This window comes from Camelus ferus, chromosome 2, assembly GCF_009834535.1.
Source record: "Camelus ferus isolate YT-003-E chromosome 2, BCGSAC_Cfer_1.0, whole genome shotgun sequence".
In the NCBI taxonomy this organism is placed as follows: Eukaryota; Metazoa; Chordata; class Mammalia; order Artiodactyla; family Camelidae; genus Camelus; species Camelus ferus.
Genome location: NC_045697.1, coordinates 2,000,318 through 2,019,334, shown reverse-complemented (window position 1 = coordinate 2,019,334; position 19,017 = coordinate 2,000,318).

The window sequence follows — 19,017 nt, the reverse complement described above, 5'->3', positions numbered from 1 at the left end:
TATGGGGGGAGTCCCTGACCTGGCTCCACCCTGGCGAAACCATCTGTCGGGAGCCAGCCCTATCCCAGAAGGATTGGTTCAGCAAGGGAGCACATGTGGTCCACATTTCTCCTGTGTCACTGTCCCTGTACAGGTCACATCTTGGGTTTGGCTCCCTGCTCTGTCCAGAAATTCTCCAATTTACCTAACCCCTTGTAATTTTTTTAAAAAGTTTTTTCTGCACAAAGTAACTTATCTGCAACTACAAGCTGTGACCTGTGATGGGGGGTCTCCTCCTGGTCTGAGAGACCCCAGGCTCGCCTGACTCCACTGTCCGGCATCGCAGAAGGGTCCCACACAGACCACTGCCAAGTGCAAGAGCTGGGATCTGACTCCCAGAGCCTGGCGCAGCTCCACACAGCCCCTTCCTAAGCCCTGGGACATCAGCAGAAGGCCAGTGGACACACACTGCCAGGGCCCTCTCCCGAGCCTGCCTCAGCCCTGCCATCCCTGCTCAGAATCCCCAGGGGCCCTGCTGTCCGAGTCCCAAGGCCAATGTTCCAGGATCCCCTCTACAAGGCCCCTTTCTGCCTTCCAAGAAGTTGAGGGGATTGGCGCTTAGGCCTTACAGCCAGGCATCCCCTGTGCAGCTGGAAACAAGGCCAGTTCAGAAAGCCGGTGGTCAAGCCACCAGCATGACCCGAGGTCCTCTCCCTTCTCCCCAGTAGGTACCCGCCCCACGTGCCTGTCCTTGGCCGGATGGCTAGGAAGCCGCCCTCACGACCATCAGCTGCCTCCTCACTATCAGGGCTCCGCCCAGAAGTCACACACACCCTGTCACCGGTCCAGCACTCTGTAGGGGCCAAGTCCAGGTCTGTCTCACACCCCCCGGACCACCCACCTCCACCCGGCACTCCTGTACAGGAAGGACCATCAGAGGGTAGATGTCTGAGTGTCCATCCATACCAGGCACGTGCCAGACTTGGGGACAAGTGTTTAGGGCGGGAGAGCAGGAGGCTCCAGGGGTTCCTGGCCGACCAGCCCAGCAGGTGAGATGGCCCAGGGGGCTGGCAGGCCAAGAGGGTTGCTTCAGGTAGTGTTTGGGAACCATGTCCAGGCCCCTGGGCAGATGTGTGTTCCCAGAAGAGCTCTTGGCTGTGTGTGTTGTGGGGACAACAAGAGGGGCAGCGGTGACCCTGGGGAGTGGGGACAGTGACCCAGCCTCAAGGAGGGACGCGTTGGGTTCGAGAGGCTCGAGGCAGCAGTGGGGGCAGGAGAGGAGACGGGGACTAAGAACCAGGGGGCAAGGCTGGCATGGAACCCAGGGGCTAGCTAGGGCAGCTGGGGACACAGGGAGTTGGACATGGGGCCAAGTGCCCCCAGCTTGGGCCTTGCTCACCCCCACCCCGAAATCCTCGGCTCCAAGCCGCCCCTCCCTGGCCTTCCGGGCTGGGCAGACCACCTGACTCTGAACGTCTGCACAATCCACCAGCTGTACCCTGTGTTTTAGAATCCCCTAGGATTGGTGGACAGAATAAATCAAATGAAGCATATGTTGTATTTAACTGAAACACATGAAATTAATTAAATACAGCATATTGTTACTAAATAGAACTTGTACTCATTAGGGACATTGTTACCAAATAGAGTATGCATTAGCGAAACAGACCATACTGCTTCAGAGCAGAACATGCGCTCGCCAACCAGAGTACAACGTTTCTGCACCAGAAGTGCTCCGCTTTCCCCTGAGGCCCCAGGAAAGACCACAGGGGCCGCTGGTGGCCCGGGACAGGCAGGCTCACGCGGGCAAGTTCACGAAGCAGGAAAGGGGGCCCCTGCGGGGTGTGAACAACCCCTCCCGTGGGGACCCGACTTCGAAGTGCTTTTTCTCCTGAAGCACCTAGACACAGCTGAAACAGAACTCATCCTGCCGGAAACGCACTTACTGTGGGGAAATGCATGTTAGGAGGTTGTGTTTTCCTTCACAGAGAATAAATAAGAAATCAGAAACATCGCCGCAAAACATGGAAATGACAAGGGGGTCATTTCTAAACATGGCACTTTGAGATCTTGGCGATGCCGCGATGAAGTCTCATCCCGCGCTCTGCCCCCAGGAGGACACAGGGACTCGCGTTTCAGACGAGGACTTTGGAGGAACCAGCACCCCTTTTTTAAATGGCCCGTTCCTTGTTCTGCATCAGTCTCCCCTGTGTGCACAAGCTGAAGCAGCTGGCCCGGCGAGCCTGCGTCTGGAGGGGCCCTGTCTGTGCCAAATTCCCTTGGGCAGGATCAGCACCAAGGCCATGGCTGGTGGGTGCCCCTGGGTACCTGGTGGTGCTGGGTGCTGTCCCTGCCAGCCTTTCCATCCTCTGCCCCCCACGTCTTGCTCCTGCCCATTCACAGCCTGGAGCCCGGGGCTCAGGCGACAGTGCCCAGCCTGGCCTCCAGCCTCCCAGTGGGCTGCCCTGCCTGCCTCCTCAAGTTGCTCCAAGCTCTGGTCCGTTCACACCGCAGGCCCAGCTTGCCAGCACCCAGAGGAGCGGCAAGCACGGCCACCGGGCGTGCGTCTGTTCCCGCCGTTCCCGAGGAGGAGTGTCGGCGAGGCTGGCCGGGCCCGGACCCGCGCCCCCAAGCTCAGGTGTCAGCCAGCTCCGGCTCCGGGGCGGGTCAGCCTCCTCGTCAGCGGAATCCCAGGGCTCGGTGCTGTGGCCTGGATGTCTGTGTCCTGGAGACGGCAGAGCCCTCGCGAGTGCCTTGAGTGCCCTTATGAACAGGACCCCAGGGAGCTCCCTGCCCTCTGGGTCACTAGAGGACGCGGTGGGACAACGCTGTCCATGCACCGGGAAGCGGGTCCTCACCAGAGGCCGGACCTGCCAGTGCCTCGGTCTTGGCTCCCCACCTCCAGAGCTCTGAGGAGTTCTGATTGTCTTCTAAGCCCCCAGCCCCGGGGGGACATTGTAGAAGCCGCCCCGACAGACTAGGACCCCAGCATCCAGGGGCAGGGTCCCTGCAGCCGCCAGCACGTCCACGGCACCCCGATACTCACCGCCCCAGAGTCATGGGAACCACACTGCCCCGTTTGCCCAAATACCAGTACATGTAAGTGAAGCCAGTGCAATGTTTGGTAACATCCTTTCGTCCTTCCATCTTGACAAAATTCCCACAAAACAAAATGGAAAAACGGAGCTAAAGCTAATGGGTATTTTCCCCAATATTTAAAAATTGTGGTAAGATAGACAAACATAAAATTTACCATCTTAACTATTTTTTTGTATTATTGAAGTACAGTCAGTTGCAGTGTGCCAGTCTCTGGTGCACAGCACAACGTCCCAGTCACGCATATACACACATATATTCATTTTCATTAAAGGTTATTACAAGATATTGAATACAGTCCCCTGTGCTATACAGAAGAAATTTGGTTTTTTATCTATTTTTATATATAGTGGCTAAAATTTGCAAATCTCATTAACTATTTTTAAGTGCACAGCTCAGTGGCATTAAGTGCATTCACACTGTTGTGCAGCCGTCACCACCACCCACGCACAAGAACTTTCTCATCTTCCCAAACTCTTCCCCCGTTAAACACTAATTCCCCCTCCCCCTCCCCCGGTGCCCACCACTCTACTTTCTGTCTCTAAGGATTTGACTCCTCTGGGGACCTCATATTAGTGGAATCACACAGGATTTCTCTTCTTGTGTCTGGCTTATTTCACTGAGCATCACGTCTCCAGGTTCATCCATGTTCAGCAGGTGTCACGGTTTCCTTCCTCTTCAGGGCTGAATGATCCTATTGTGTGGATGGACCACATTTTGTTTATCCATTTATCTGTCAGCGGACATTGGCTGTTGTGAAGGATGTGGCTGTGGACGTGGGTGTACAAGTATCTGTTCCAGTTTCTGCTTTCAGTTCTTTGGGGTTTATACCAAGAAGTGGAAATTTTGATTCATATGGTAATTCTGTTTTTAATTTTTTGAAGAACCACCATGCTGTTTTGTGCAAAGGCATTTTACATCCCACAGACAGTGCATGAGGATTCCAGCTTCTCCTCATCCTTGCTAACACTTGTTATTTTCTGGGGTTTTTTGTTTTTTGTTTTTTGTTTTTTTTTTTTGGTGGCCATTCTGATGGGTATGAGATGGTATCTCTTTATGGGTTTGGTTTGCATTTCTCTGATGGTTAATGATGTTGAGCACCCTGTCAGGTGCATATTGGCCATTCGTATGTCTTCATAAGCTATGGCTTTTATACGACCACACAATAGCAAAATATCACAACTATGTATTGTTACTTATGTCTAGGTTTTTATGGGTCCACTGTGACTGGATGGGTAATAACAGAAAACAATGCTCTATTCATAAATTTATAAATATAGCAAATGATAGTTATTACAAAAAACTTTTCCTGTGTTCATTTTAGCAAAATCTGTAATTACATTGTTATAATCTAGATTTCAATTTGTGTTGTATTTTCAATTTGAAGAAGCTTTTCTCTGCTGAGGCAAAAGCAAACATTTACAGTTGAAAAAGAACCACAGGTTTTATGCATCATGTTCAAATGCTGTGGGGTTGCGTGCAATACATTCTCATTATCACAGAAAACATTACAATCTAGTTTAATTTCATCATAGAAACCACTATCACATGGCAAGATTTTCACCTTCTCTTAAAACTGTATCTAGCTTCATGCAGGATTTCTAAAGTTCTCATTTCAGATTTTCAATGTTGAGATATTATTTTTAAAATACCAAAATATTACTCAATTTATTCAAATCTCTCTTCAACTGAGATTATGGCTTAATCTAAAAGGACAGAGGACAACATCTAAGGAACGACTTCAGGTTGTTTTTACACAGATCATCTCCTTCTCCATCACGCAGGCATTTCCATTTCCTTCTGGTGTCCTTGCATTTTACTAGAACGCTATTTTTGTTGCTTGTTTTACATGCAGTTGTTTTTTTTTTTTTTTTTTTGATGGAGAAAAGCTATTTTCTCCCCAATAAAAGAAAAGTTTTTCATTTTTTAAACATGAAAGAGTCAACCTTGTATAATTCTTTTTCTTTTTCTTTTTTTGGTAAGCTTTTTCTAAGGTTATCACTAGCAATCAACATACCAAAGACTAGAATAAAGCAAATCTGAAACCTGTTTCATTTTCCTCTGAAGACCACATTCATCTTTATCTGAGATGTTCTGCTATTTCACTTAACTCCTGTAATGCAGATTGAATCTTGTATAAATTAAATCTAATTGCTTTAACAGCATTTAATGACATTCTTTTTGTGCTGCTGAGGGTGAGTGTAAGGCCAAATATGACACATGCTTCATCAAGAGGGCCTGTCTTTGGGCAGATGCAGAAGCCACCGAGTGCAACCATTGTCCTGTTCCCAAGCACGTCATCACCGCTGGCATCCTCAAAGCCACGTCTCCCAGTAATGAACTCAGGCTCCGTGCCAGCGCTGGCACGGAGGAGCTTTCTGGGTTTCTGGCCAAAATTTTGGCTTGTTTATGTTTCCCTTTATGCATCACAACAGCACCATAAGCACAGTCTCCCCCTGACAATCTTTTAAAGTATTTAAATAAGAGTAAAATCATTCTATTTCATTGCTGAAAATTTAATCGAATGTTATTAAATAAACAATTCACAGCTTTAGCGTCCAGTGTCTACCGTGTTGTGGGTCTGACATAGAGGTGGCGCACGTCACTGCCAGCTCCAGCCCCACTGCCCGTAAATAGATGAGGGATGTGGACCCTCAGCATCGCAAAATGCCCCCCAGCCGACGCAGGAAACCGCAGCGAAGGCTCTGCTGATTTCCGAGGACCTCTGGACACAAGCAAGGCAAGCGGACGTCAGCATGTATCCCGTGGGAATCTACGGCATTCACTTCGCCTGCGACGGAGGAGGTGGCGGATCTGCTCATCTATCGTGGACCTTAACCTAAGTTCTTTCAACGGGGAGCTTCACAAAGGAAAGAAAAGGGGCTTCCTCTCCACGTGGGCTTCCACTCCCGTCGTAACAGTAAGAAAAATCCAGAGGGAAAAGTTTCACTTTTCTATGGGGTTAGTAGACCAGTGGGTGCAAGGAATCGTTTATGAACAGAATTCCTGAGAAAGGCGAGCAGTTAATTCATCAAGAACAGAGTATGGCAGCGACGTCCACGCCTGGAACGGGAGCGTGGGCCGCAGACAAGCAGGTGGAGGGGCAGGGATGGGGAGAAACGGCCGTCTTAGATGGCAAGTCACTAAGGCCTGCCCTCTCCCACCCAGACCCAGGTTTTGTAAAGAAAGTGAGAGGAGAGGCTCGGGCAGCGGACAGAAGTCCGCTCTCCCAGCGCCCACGGGGCTGTGATGCCAGTGCTCTGCCAGAGCAAAAGCTGAGGTGAACCGAGTATGCCTGACACTGAACTCGGCCTCTTGGCTCGAACACTGACGAGATCAAAAAGGCTGCAGGGCAGTGGGAGGTGGAGATTTAGGCTAAAAGTAAGCAAACTGAATATAATTAAACTTGACTTTTGGAGGAATCTGAATGATAAGCCTTTCACTCAAACTGAGGACATGGCTTGCATTCTGTGCAGAACAAAATCAAAGCAAAATATTACATATCAGTTGCTACTGTTCATTTGCACACAATGTCTGGAATGAAATAAAAAATTACAAGAAGCGTGAAGAAGCAGGAAACTTCGACCTGTCATTAGAAGCAAACACAATCAGAAGATGCAGACCAGGGTGAGCCAAGAACTGAAATTAACCGACACATAATATGAAACAATATATAGCTATGCACTACAATCTAAGGATAAAGATAGAAATAACAGATACAGAGATGGGGGATATCAGAAGACAAATGGAAACGCTAGAATCTCAGAAGAAATTCAATAACTGAAAACTACGTTATCACAATATCTGAAATAAAAATTATTGGCCAGGCTTCTAGACACTGAAAAAGGAAATTTCAGTGCACTTGAAGACAGATCAATATGAATACTCCAAATCAAATCACAGAGAGGGGAAAAAACACTGAGCAAAAGGACAAGCGTGCCTGTGGCCTATGAGATAAAATCGAGTGATGTGACATACTTGTAATTGGAGTCCTAGAAAGAGAAAATAGGAGAAATACATGAAAAGAAATGGGCACATTTTTCTCGTTTGGTTTTTTGAAAATCAATCCATAGATCCCTAAGCTCAACAAACCCCAAAAAGGATAAACACAAAGAAAACAAACATAGATGCAAATTGTTGGAAACAAAACCTAAAATCTTAGATGCATTCAGAGGGAAAAAAAGATGACTTATATTACTACAATAATAAAAATGACTGAGTTCTTAACAGAAACAACGGAAGCCCCAAGACACAAGAGCAACATTTTTAAAAGAATGGGAAGAAAAATTGTCAGCTGAGAAGTCTACATCCAGTAAAAATAGCTTTGAGAAATAAGGGCAAAATAAAGGCATTTTCAGGTAAACAAAAGTGAATCCATTACTAGTATCTGCATGCTGCAACAAATGCTAAAAGATACACAAAATAGATAAAAAGTTCATACTGTACAGCACAGGGAACTATATTCAATATCTTGTAGAGACTTACAGTGGAAAAGAATATGAAAGCAAACGTATGTGTGTTTATGTATGACTGAAGCAATGTGCTGTACACCAGAGTAAACTATACTTCAATTAAAAAATATATATATATATATACAAAACAACAACAACAACAACAACAACGTTAAAGAAGTTCTTTGGCTGAAGGGAAGCGATGCCAGATGGAAATCTGGGGTCCACACGAAGGAATGAAGAGCAGTAGAAATGGTGAATGTGAAAAACCTTTTCCCTTTTCTTCATTTCTTTAGAGGATAATTGTACATTTAAAGCAAATATAATAACAATATTTTATGAGGTTTATAACAAAAGTACATGTAAAAATATGCAACAATAGCACAAAAGATGGGAAGGAAATGGAATCATATGTTGAAAGGTTCTTACATTACACGTGAAGCAGTGTAATACGATTTCAAAGCAGACTGAGGTAAATTAAGGGTACATACTGGAATCCCTGGAGCAACCTCTAAAAAAATACCTCAGAGTAGTATAGCTAAAAACTCAATGGAAGGGTTAAAATTTAAAAAAGAAATTTAAATCAGTTAATCCAAAAGAAAGCAGCAAAGGGAGAAACAAAAGAGCAAAGAACAAATAGGACAAACAGTAAACAGTAAGATTACAGTTGGACTTAAACTTATAATATCACCAATTACATTAAATATAAATGGGCTAAATGCTCCCATTAAAAGGAAGAACATTTCAGATTGGGTTTTTAAAAAACTGCTACATTCTAGTTTAACAGAAACATTATTTAAATATTAAAACACATTTAGATTGAAAGTGAAAGGATAGAAAAAGAAATACTGTGAAAAATAGCCATAAGAAATTTGGAGTGGCTGTATCTTCAAATATCTGAAGCAAAATTGTGAAAATTAAAAGGAGACAGTAATAATAGATAAAACATACTTACAACTTAATATTTTAATATTTTTATGTAATAAATTGATGAGAAAAACAGACAAAATAATCAATAAGCATATGAAAGATTTGAACACCACCATCAAACAACCTAACCTAGTTAATGTGTGTAGGAGATGATGCCCACCAGCTACAGAATACAGACTGGTTTCAAGTGTACACAGAACATTTACCAGGAGAGAACATATGCTGGGCCATGAAATCAATCTTACTAATTTTAAAAGATTGAAGTCATGAAGTGTTAAGTTCTCTGACAACAACAGAAATCAATAATGAGATCTAGAAAATCACTTGATTTTTGACAAGTAGGTAATACAATTCTAAATAATCCATAGGTCAAAGTAGAAATCATTAAAGAAATTAGAAAAATACTTTTAACTGAATTATAAGAAACTCAAATTATTAAGAATTGTAGTACATAGCTAAAGTTCTTATAGGGGTAAACTTATAATTGAAAACGTTTGTAACAGAAAACAGTGGCTTGAAATTAATGATCTAAGCTTTCACATTAAGAAGCAAGAAAATAAAAGAGTAAATTAAACCTAAAATAAATGAAGGAAAGAAATAATAAAAATAAGAGTGGAAAGTAGTGAAAGAGAGAAGAGCCAAAGCACAGAAGAAAAACAAACACATAAATTAGAGAGCCAAAAGTTGGCTTTTCAAAAAGATTAATACAATTTATCAAACCTTAGTAAGAGTAATGAGAGAAGGAAAAACAAACTGCGAATATCAGGAATATCATTACCAAGCCGACAGATATTTAAAGGATAGAATTGACACAACATTGTAAAATTATTATCAATCAATAAAAAATGTTAAAGAAATAAATAAATAAAGGCTAGAAGAGTATGAACAACTTGATGACCACAGACTTTTATATAAAAATGGAAAAATTCCTTTAAAAACAAAACAAAAATTACACAAGAGGAAGTAGAAAGTCTGAATAGCCTGAATGTCAGTTAAATAAGTTGAATTAATGATTAAGAATCTTTAAGGGAAAATGTGCTGGTGTCTGTGACTTACTTAGTAATGCATCACAAAATAAGATGATGTGATAGTTATCTGATGAGGAAAGTATAACAAAATGTTAATTTAGGAAACGGATATGACTGCTCATTACATAATTCTGTCCATTTTTTCTGAGTGGTTGAAATTTTCATAATAAAATTTTAGGGGAAAAACAGCATTTTCCATAAAGAGAGTTACCCACAAATAAAATCCCAGGACCATATGGTGTTGGACTGAACCAAATAATTAAGGAAGAAATAATACCATTTTTACACAAATTTTTCAGAAAATAGAGAAGGATGGAATACTTCTGAACTCATTTTATGAGGCCTGCATGTCTCCGATACCAAAACTTGATGAGGACATCATGAGAAAAAGAAATTGCAGATCTACGCCTCATGAGCACAGATACAAAAATCCTTAGCAAAACATCACTGACTTGAATAACACACCATGAACAGTACGGCTTATCCCAGGAATGCAAGGTTGGCTTAACACTCGAAAAGCGAACCTTGTAATTCACCACGTTAACGAAATAAAGGAAAACAATCTTGCGATTATCTCAGTAAGTGCAGAGAAAGCATTTGTCAAAATTCATACTCATTTGTGATTAAAATCTCTAAACTAAAAATAGAAGGAAACTTCCTCAATTTGGTAAAGAGCATCTACGAACAACCTACAGCTAACCTCATACTCACTGGCGAAAGCCTGGGTATCTTTCCCCTAAGAATGAAGCCAGGCTGCTGCTCTCACAACTTCTTTTCAACATTGTACGGGAGGCCCCAGTCAAAAAAATAAAGCAAGAAACAGGAATAAAAGGCATACAGTTTAGAGAGCAAGAAGTAAACTGCCTTCATTCACAAGAAACATGATTGTGAACACAGAAAGTCCTAAGGAATTTATTTAAAAAGCCATTAGACCAATTTTTGAGTTTGGCAGGGTTGTAGGCTACAGACATAAACATAGTTCTATACACTCCCAACAAACAATTGGAGAATTTGTACACTGAGGAATAGATTAATAAAGTATGCATCAGATTTCTCCAAAGGGAGAGAGATACCCTGTTCGAAAATGGCAAGACAGTACTGACTGGTAACATGTCAGTTCTCACCAAGTTGATCTGTAGATTGATGCCATCCCAATCAAAATGTCAGCAGGCTTTTTTAGAGGGACAAGTTGACAAGCTGACTTAAAATGTACGTGGAAACACGGAAGATCAGTAGTAACCAAAATAATTTTAGAAACGAAGAACAAAGTTTGGAGGTTGATATCATCTGACCTCAAGACTTTCTATAAAGCTACAACAATCAAGATAATGTAGACATTTGACCAAGGGGACTGAATGGAGTATAGAAAGACATCCACTCATGTTCAGTAAATTGATTTTTGACAAAGGCATAAGAAAAATTCAGTGGGGGAAGGGAATGATTTTTAACAAAAGTACTGTTATAACTGGATAACCATGGGAGAAGATGAACCCTGGCGTCTAACTCACATCACACACAGTAGTTAATCTGAGTTGGCTCAAAGGCCCAAACGCCAGCACAGCTGCCAGGACAGGCCATGGGGAGGCACCTTCACGACCGTGGTGAAGGTCTCTTAGGACACAGGAGCTCTAGCCATAGAAGAAAAATTCATTCAATAATTTTGCCTTAATCAGAAGTAAAATGTCTGCCACCAAAAGGCACCATTGACTTACATGCTCCACCCCGGTGGCGTCACAGGGTCTGTCTGGACGGACTCACCCCTCCTCCATTTCAAACAACTGAAAACCGGACCAAACACAGGAAACAACTGATTCCGGACACTGGACTGCAGTTCTGGGCTGAGCACCACGACCCCCTGTGGGGGACACCTCTGACTCCAGATCCCTCGGACGAAGCCCTCTGCGGCCCAGGCTCTGGGCGCCAGGGCTGGGCTGCACCCCGAGTCCCAGTTGGAAAGGAGCTCAGATCCGAGTGCGGAGGCTGTGAGCTGGGTGGATCTGGGGCCCGGCTGCATTTTCTGGGGGACATACACTGAACGTGGGGCCCAGAGTCCAGGCTGTGGGCTCCACTCCCCCCGATGGCTCCCCCATCGCCTGCAAGGCTCACTGCTCCGCACGGCGGCCCCAGGCTTCCTCCCGCCACTGGGGCCTCCTGCTCCAGGCTGTAACCTAAGCAGCTGCCCATTAAGATTCCATTCGTTTCAAAGGCTTGAGCTGCAGTTGATATTTCTAACGACTGTGAAATATAAATTGTCCCTATAATTTAAGGATAATTGCAGGAGATGCCAGCTGGCACCCCAGGGAGCCACACTGTTCCCAGGAGAACTTGGAAAGGTTCTTGAAAGTTCTCCAAACAGGAAAAGAGGAAGGCGTTTCGGAAAATGAGGGAGGCAGGGGTCAAGCACGAGGCCTGGAATCTAAATTTCAAGGTTCACAGGCTGCGGGAGCTCGCCCAGCAGAGGGAGGAGGGCTGGCGGGGGACCCGCCGAGGGGGGCTGTCCCCACACCTCGGGCAGCCTGCGCAGGGGAGGCCCCAGGAGCAGGACGGAGCGGTGAGTTAATAAGGAATCAGCCTGGTGGGGGAGTAAGAACAAACAGGTGTAAAAAGATAGGAAAGTTTCAGAAGCAGGTAGGAGGGCCTGTGGGGCGAGGCCTGCGTGGAGGGGTCTCGTGGGCGTGGACTGAGGGCAGCCGGAGCAGGAGCGGGCCGGGATCTGCACGCCGGGTTCCCCGTGACCGTGGCATCTTGGGAAGGCATTTTGACAACACCTATCCTTTGGCTCCTGCAACGCTGCAGGTAGGAATTTAGCGTGTAAAAATACTCGCTAGGTACAGCTCAATAGAAAAAGGTAGACCATCTGATTTAAAAATAGGCAGAGGATCTGAATAGACAGTTTTCCACAGGAGACAAACAGCTGGCCGACAGGCACGCGACAAGATGCTCAATGTGGCTGAGCGTCAGGGAAATGTGAATCAAAACCACGAGGTGCCACCTCACACCTGCTAGAACAGCTGCTCTCAAAGAGGCAAGAGATAGCAAATGCTGGTGAAGATGTGCAGAAAGGGGACCCTTGTGCACTGCTGGTGGGAGCGTAAATTAGTACAGCCGCTATGGAAACAGTGTGGGGCTTCCTCAAAAAATTAGAAATGGAGCTACTATATGATCCAGCAATCCCACTTCTGGGCATAAACACAGGACTGAAAGCAGAGGTCGGAGCAGATTCTTGTACACCCACGTCCACAGCAGTGCTGTTCACAATCACCAAAAAGTGGGGGCAACCCAGGTGTCCACTGACAGATGAATGGATGAACAAAACGTGGTCCATCCACACAGTGGAGTGTTACTCAGCCTTAAAAAGGAAGGAAATGCTGACACCTGCTACAACATGAGTGAACTTTGAGGGTGTTATGCTCAGGGAAATAAGCCAGTCACACGAGGACAAATACTGTGTGACTCCACTTATGCGAGGTCTCCCTAGGGGAGTCAGAGACAGAAAATAGACTAGTGGGCACCGGCAGCTGGGGGTAGGGGAGTGAGGAGTTAGTGTTTAATGGGGATAGAGTTTCAGCTCTGCAAGGTGAGTTACGGGGGTGGAGGGTGGTGATGGCTGCACAACAATATGAACGTACTTACTGCTACTGACCTGTACGCTTGAAAATGTTAAAATGTCCAGATGGCCAACAGGCATATGAAAAGATGCTCAATTTCACTAATTATTAGATAAATGTGAATCAAAACTGCAATGAGGTATCACCTCACACCAGTCAGAATGACCATCATTAAAAAGTCTACAAATAATAATTGCTGGAGAGGGTGTGGAGAACAGGGAGCCCTCCTGCACTGCTGGTGGGAACGTAAATTGATGCAGCCACTATGGAGGACAGTGTGGAAATTCCTTTAAAAACTAAAAATAGAGTTACCCTGTGATCCAGCAATCCCACTCCTGGGCATGTGTCAGGAGAAGACTGTAATTTGAAAAGACACCTGCACCCCAGTGTTCACAGCAGCACAATGTACAAGAGGCAAGACATGGAAGCACCTAATGTCCCTCAGCAGACGACTGGATAAAGAAGGTGCGGTGCATTTGCACACAACGGAGCACTACTCAGACATAAAAAGGAATGAAACAGTGCCATTCGCAGCAATGTGGACGGAGCTAGAGATTATTATACTAAGTGGAGTAAGTCAGACAGAGAAAGACAAATATCATATGATGTCACTTGTATGTGGAATCTAAAAAAAGATACAAATTTTATTTACAAATCAGAAATAGACTCATGGACATAGAAAACAAACTGGTTACTGGGGGGAAGGGGGAGGGGAGGGGAGGGATAAGTTAGGAGTTTGGGATTAACAGATACACACTACTATACGTAAAACAGATAAACAACAAGGACCTACTATATAGCACAGGGAACTACATCCAATTGCTTGCAATGAGCTGTAACGGAAAAGAATCTGAAAAAATGCACCTATGTAATTATACGTATAAGTGAATCACACTGCTGTACACCTGAAACTTACACTGTAAATTGACTACACTTCAATAAAAAATAAGGATAAAAAGAGAAAATGGTTAAAATGGTAGTTTTTAAGATACACGTATTTTAGTATACTTAAAAAATTGTGGAAACACAAAGAACTGAAAATACCCAAAACAATTTATAAAAAGAATAACACAGTTGAAAGAGTTATTGTTCCAGATTTTAAGACTTCACAGTGACCAGGACAGTCTGCTGAGATGTGGGCAGACTCCACTCATCCAGGGACAGAACACAGACTCGGGGGGCAGACACACACATTTGAGGGCAACTGATTTCCAAGAAAGATGCCCAAACCGCTCAGTCATGAAGGGACAGCGTTTTCCACCAGCTGTGCTGAGACCCTGGAGATCCGTGTGGAAAGACGTCCTTGGGGACCCATCCCCACCGCGTGAGCCACTGAGCATAACACAACCATGTTTCCTCCGCTGTGAAGCTTTCTTTCCCTGAAGCTGCTGACTTCCTCTGATTTTCAAAACGCGTGTGAGCATAAGCAAGGGCCGCCAGGGGTGCCCGCAGCACGAGGAGAGAGAAGCCGTGCACCCGCCCCATCCACCTCACACGGAACAGGAGGACGGCGGGGCTGCACTCTCACAACACAGGCTGCAAAGCCAAGGCGCCCTGGAGGCCGAGCACCAAGGCCGCAGCCTGGAAGTGGGCGGGAGAGACACGCCCAAGGGTGGTTCTTGAATGCAGACCATGCCGTGCGCGCTCACTGGGCTGGGCACAAAGGGGTCACTGGGGAAGAGCGGGGGCTCCCAGGGTCTCCAAGAGGGCCTGAAGCCCAGGCCCAGGGGTCCCTGCGCCAGGAACTGCCGCCTGCCCCACCCCTGGTCGGGCCCTGCATTCTCACCGGCTTCTCTGCTCCCTCCACGCAGGTGGGTTTCGCCATCTGCCCAGCGTACCTGCTGCCTCCGCGTCCCCTGGGCTGACTGCATGACTGCGTTACCCCCATGGATAGACAGGCTCTGCTGGGTGGTGAGACACGAGGTCCCTGAAGACAAAGGTGGTGCAGGCAGGGAGCTGAGGTGGCCTCTCAGGAAGGAGAGGATGGCGAGTCAAAGCCAACAGGGGACAGTGCCGGGCGGACAGGCTGCCCTGTCCGCAGGCCGGCCGATTTGCCCCAGGAAGAGCCTCACGTGGATGATGGCAGCTGCAGAGGGCGCCCTCACTGGGCAGAGCTGATGGGATCCACGCTGTCTTCCAAGACCGCCCGTCTTGCAGAAGCCAACCAGGGTGTGCCGGGGCCCCCACTCCCATTTTCAAGGCTTGTCTTTGGGGAGGTAAGATGGTTCTGGGGCCATTCGGGGGACTGGGCCAGTTCCATGGTCCTGTAGACATTCAGGACCTGGGTGGGTGACCTCAGGATGGTGCGGGTCCCCCCAGCCCGCCCAAGGTGGATGCAGTGGGACTGCTCCTAGCACCCTCTGCCACAAGCCCCCCTCGGAGTGAGACCCCCGAGGCACCCGGAGTCCTGGAGGGGACTCTGGACTCAGCCAGTGCCTGGAGGTCTGGGTGACCCTCCCACCCCTGCCCTACATCACCCTCTGTAAAGCACCAGAGTCCTAACTGATGACCATTCACCTACTTTGTCTGCAGTCCGGCTCCAGCCCCCTGTCAACATCTGATTTATGTGACACTGTCCCCTGTGGAGAACACAGTAGGTGGTCAGTAGGACAGCTATGAGGTGAAGGGAGAAGGGGCATCTTCTGCGCCCCTGGGGTCACAGTCCCGGGATGCGGGAAACGCAGCGAGGTGCACCGCCCTCCGCACACGCCGAGTCTCCGTAAGGCGGCTTCTCAAACCGTGATCGGTGCCCCCTCCTCCGAGGGTCCCTGTGGCCAAACTCTTCGGTGACGATAGGGAGGAAGAATGCACGCGCAGCTTCAGTGTTTGGCACTTGCCATGGTGAGTCTCCGGCACGGATCAGGGCAGGTACCAGACGCTGGCGGTGGCGGCAGCGAAAGTGCTAGTTTCACTTGAGCGTCCTCGATGGGCAGTAAAAATAGTTGGTGTTCTAAAATCTTGAATCCACGACTTTTGAAAACTCCGTGAGGCAGGACGGCGAGTGAGCCGGAGCCCTGCCGCCTCGGCCCCGAGCGCAGGCGTGGGGCCGCCGGCCCAGCTGTGTGCTTCCGTCTAACGGAGCGGCTTTCTGTGGGAAAGAAGGACTGACAGAAACTGGTTATTCAGACTTGGGAACCTGGCAGACATTTTCTTGAAAACGCCCAAAGTGAGCCTGTCCCATCACAGAAAACCCACAGCGTATGATCAACAATAAAATTCAAGCTTTTGCGCGAAAGTTAGAGGCTTTTTAATTGAAGTATAGTTGATTTACAGTGTTATGTGTTTCCGGTGTGCAACAGAGCGATTCAGTTACACACACACACACATATATGTATTCTTTTTCAGATTCTTTTTCATTATAGCTTATTACAAGCTACTGAATACAGTTCTCCGTCTCATACGGTAGACACTTGTTGTTTATCTGTTTTATACATAGTAGTTTGTATCTGCTAATCCCAGACTCCTAATTCATCCTCCTCCTCTCGTTCCCGTTGGGTGACCATAAGTTTGTTTTCTGTCTGTGAGTCTCTGTTTTGTAAATAAGTTCATTTGTATCTTTTTTTTAGATTCTACAAGTCAGTGATACCATATGTTATTTGTCTTTCTCTTTCTGGCTGACTTCACTTAGATCTTCAGGTCCATCCATGTTGCTGCAAATGGCATTATTTCATTCTTTTTATGGCTGAGTCGTATTCCATTGTGTATATAGACCACAACTGCTTTATCCAGTCATCTGTCAGTGGACACTGAGGTTGTTCCCATGTCTTGGCTACTGAAAATAGTGCTGCTGTGAACACTGAGGTGCTTGTGTCTTTTCCAGTTAAGCGTTTTCTCCGAAGTTGGAATTTTGAAAAGCTTGTATCCACCACCATGAGTTTGCCAACTTACTGAACTAAAGACTTTTCCGATGAGACTGACAGTGATATTCACAAAGGTGACGCCTGGACACTGTTCAATGACTGTGCTGACATTTAGAAGACCCGCAGTGCTTGGTGATCCGTTATTTTCCAAATGCCCAGTGTGTAATGTCACAAAAGCAAGCGGAGATAAAGACTTGTCCAAGGGCAGAACAGACTGACAGATTCCAATGAGACACAGAGTGAAAGTCCATTGATACGATTTCAGAATCCACACGCAACCAGCCCGCAAGCGACCGCAGCATGTCCAGCCTGGGTGTCGTCAGGAGGAAGGGCCACGGCGGCCCGCAGGTGTTATTAGAACCTTCCTTCTTTTCCAAACACACACGTCCGCGTGAGGCTGCATTCCCACAGATTCTCACACTCCGGAACCAAGCCTCTCCCGCAGTGGGAGGAGCCCGCCGACCTCTCGCAGAGAGTGAAGGAAATGGGACACAATGTCACCCTTCTTGCTAAAACTTCTCTTTTTGGAAGATATACATTTTCACGCAATCGTTATGCATGTTACCCTGTCATGGGTTTATGGTTATGCTGAAGTGGATAAATACTTCTAAAATCTCGGGTTTAACATCTAAGAAGGCACTGTGAGAGCTACTGATACTGATAGAACCCAACGAAACAAAAGCTCTTTCGCATCTACCGCAGTTTTTAAGAGGGTTGTAGGGGTCCCACGGCCCCCGTTTGAGAACCAGCCCTAGGGTGGCCCTGCTGAAGAGCGCGGGTTCCCTCAGCCTTGCGGGGTGACGCCCGGCTCCCCCCTCACGCCCCGACCAGCCGAGGCGAGACTGCCCCGCCTCGCGAGCAGGAAGCGCCTGTTTTATCTTGTGGCCCCCGGCCCCCGGCCCCCGGCGTCTTGGGGCCTCGCACGTCCCCCTACTCTCATCGGCCTCGGAACTTTGGCTCCACTCCTTTTCCACACAGATTTTAAAATAATTTCATCCGTTTCAAAACAAACAAAAAAGTGCAGCCTTATTGAGAATAGAGTTGGAATTCTATCAGTGACATTTTGTTTTAGTTTATTCTGGACTTCCCAGAGTTAAGCCAAGTCTCTCCACCTGCTAAGGATTGTTTTAAAATTTTCAATAAAACTGAGAAGTTTTTCTTCATGTGGAGCCTTTGCCTTTCTGCCTAAATACTTCCCATTCTCATATTTAACAGGTCTAAGGCGGTTTAAGAGCTTTTGATCTTCTGTATAATTCGGTTCTCTGAGCATACAAAAATAGCTGAAAATTAAGGGTTTTTTTATTAATTTCATCTCTTATCCTGTTTATTTTACTTGCCTTAATGCATTAGTGACAAATGTCAAAACCACATAAAAGAATGATGGTGAGAGCTGGCCCGTTTGTCTGGCTCTTGATTTTAGGTTTCAGCCTTAAAGTGCCGTTCTGCTGCATCTTATCAGCTGTTTCAGCGTTGGTGGAGATCGCCACTTCTTCCTCCGCGACAGACCAATAACTGCAGAAGAAAGTTAGAGGCACAGCTGTCCATGAGCAGCGTGAGCCCCAGCTGGGCCCCACTGCACCGTAGAAGATAAAAGAGCAGGGAAGGGAAAACAGAGCCCATCACCTCCAAGCAAGGTTGCAAAAACGCAAAGTGACATATTGGAACTGTAACTCACAGTTTCTGAAATACTAATCCGTCACCACCCCGATTCTAGGAATGCACGCAATGTTGTTTACGGTGAAGATTCTGCAACACGACCCAGACCCTCCGTCTGCCACATCCTCGGGGCTGCAGGTGGGACCACCCTAACGGGGCCGCAAGTGGCAGACCCTCTCAGGCCCAGACGAGCAGGGCCTGTGTCAGTTAATCCAGTGAGTTCTCATGATGGTGTCTCGTCCAAGAGGCAGGTGGGCAGCTGAGCTGGAATCTCGGCAGGGCGAGCCTGGAGCTCAGGTCCCCGTCTGTGTGGGGACTGGTGGCCGGCTGCGCACAACCCTTTGCCGTGACGGCCCAGCGATGTCAGGTAGGCAGTGGATTTTGAGGGAATATTTATACATCAGGGTTC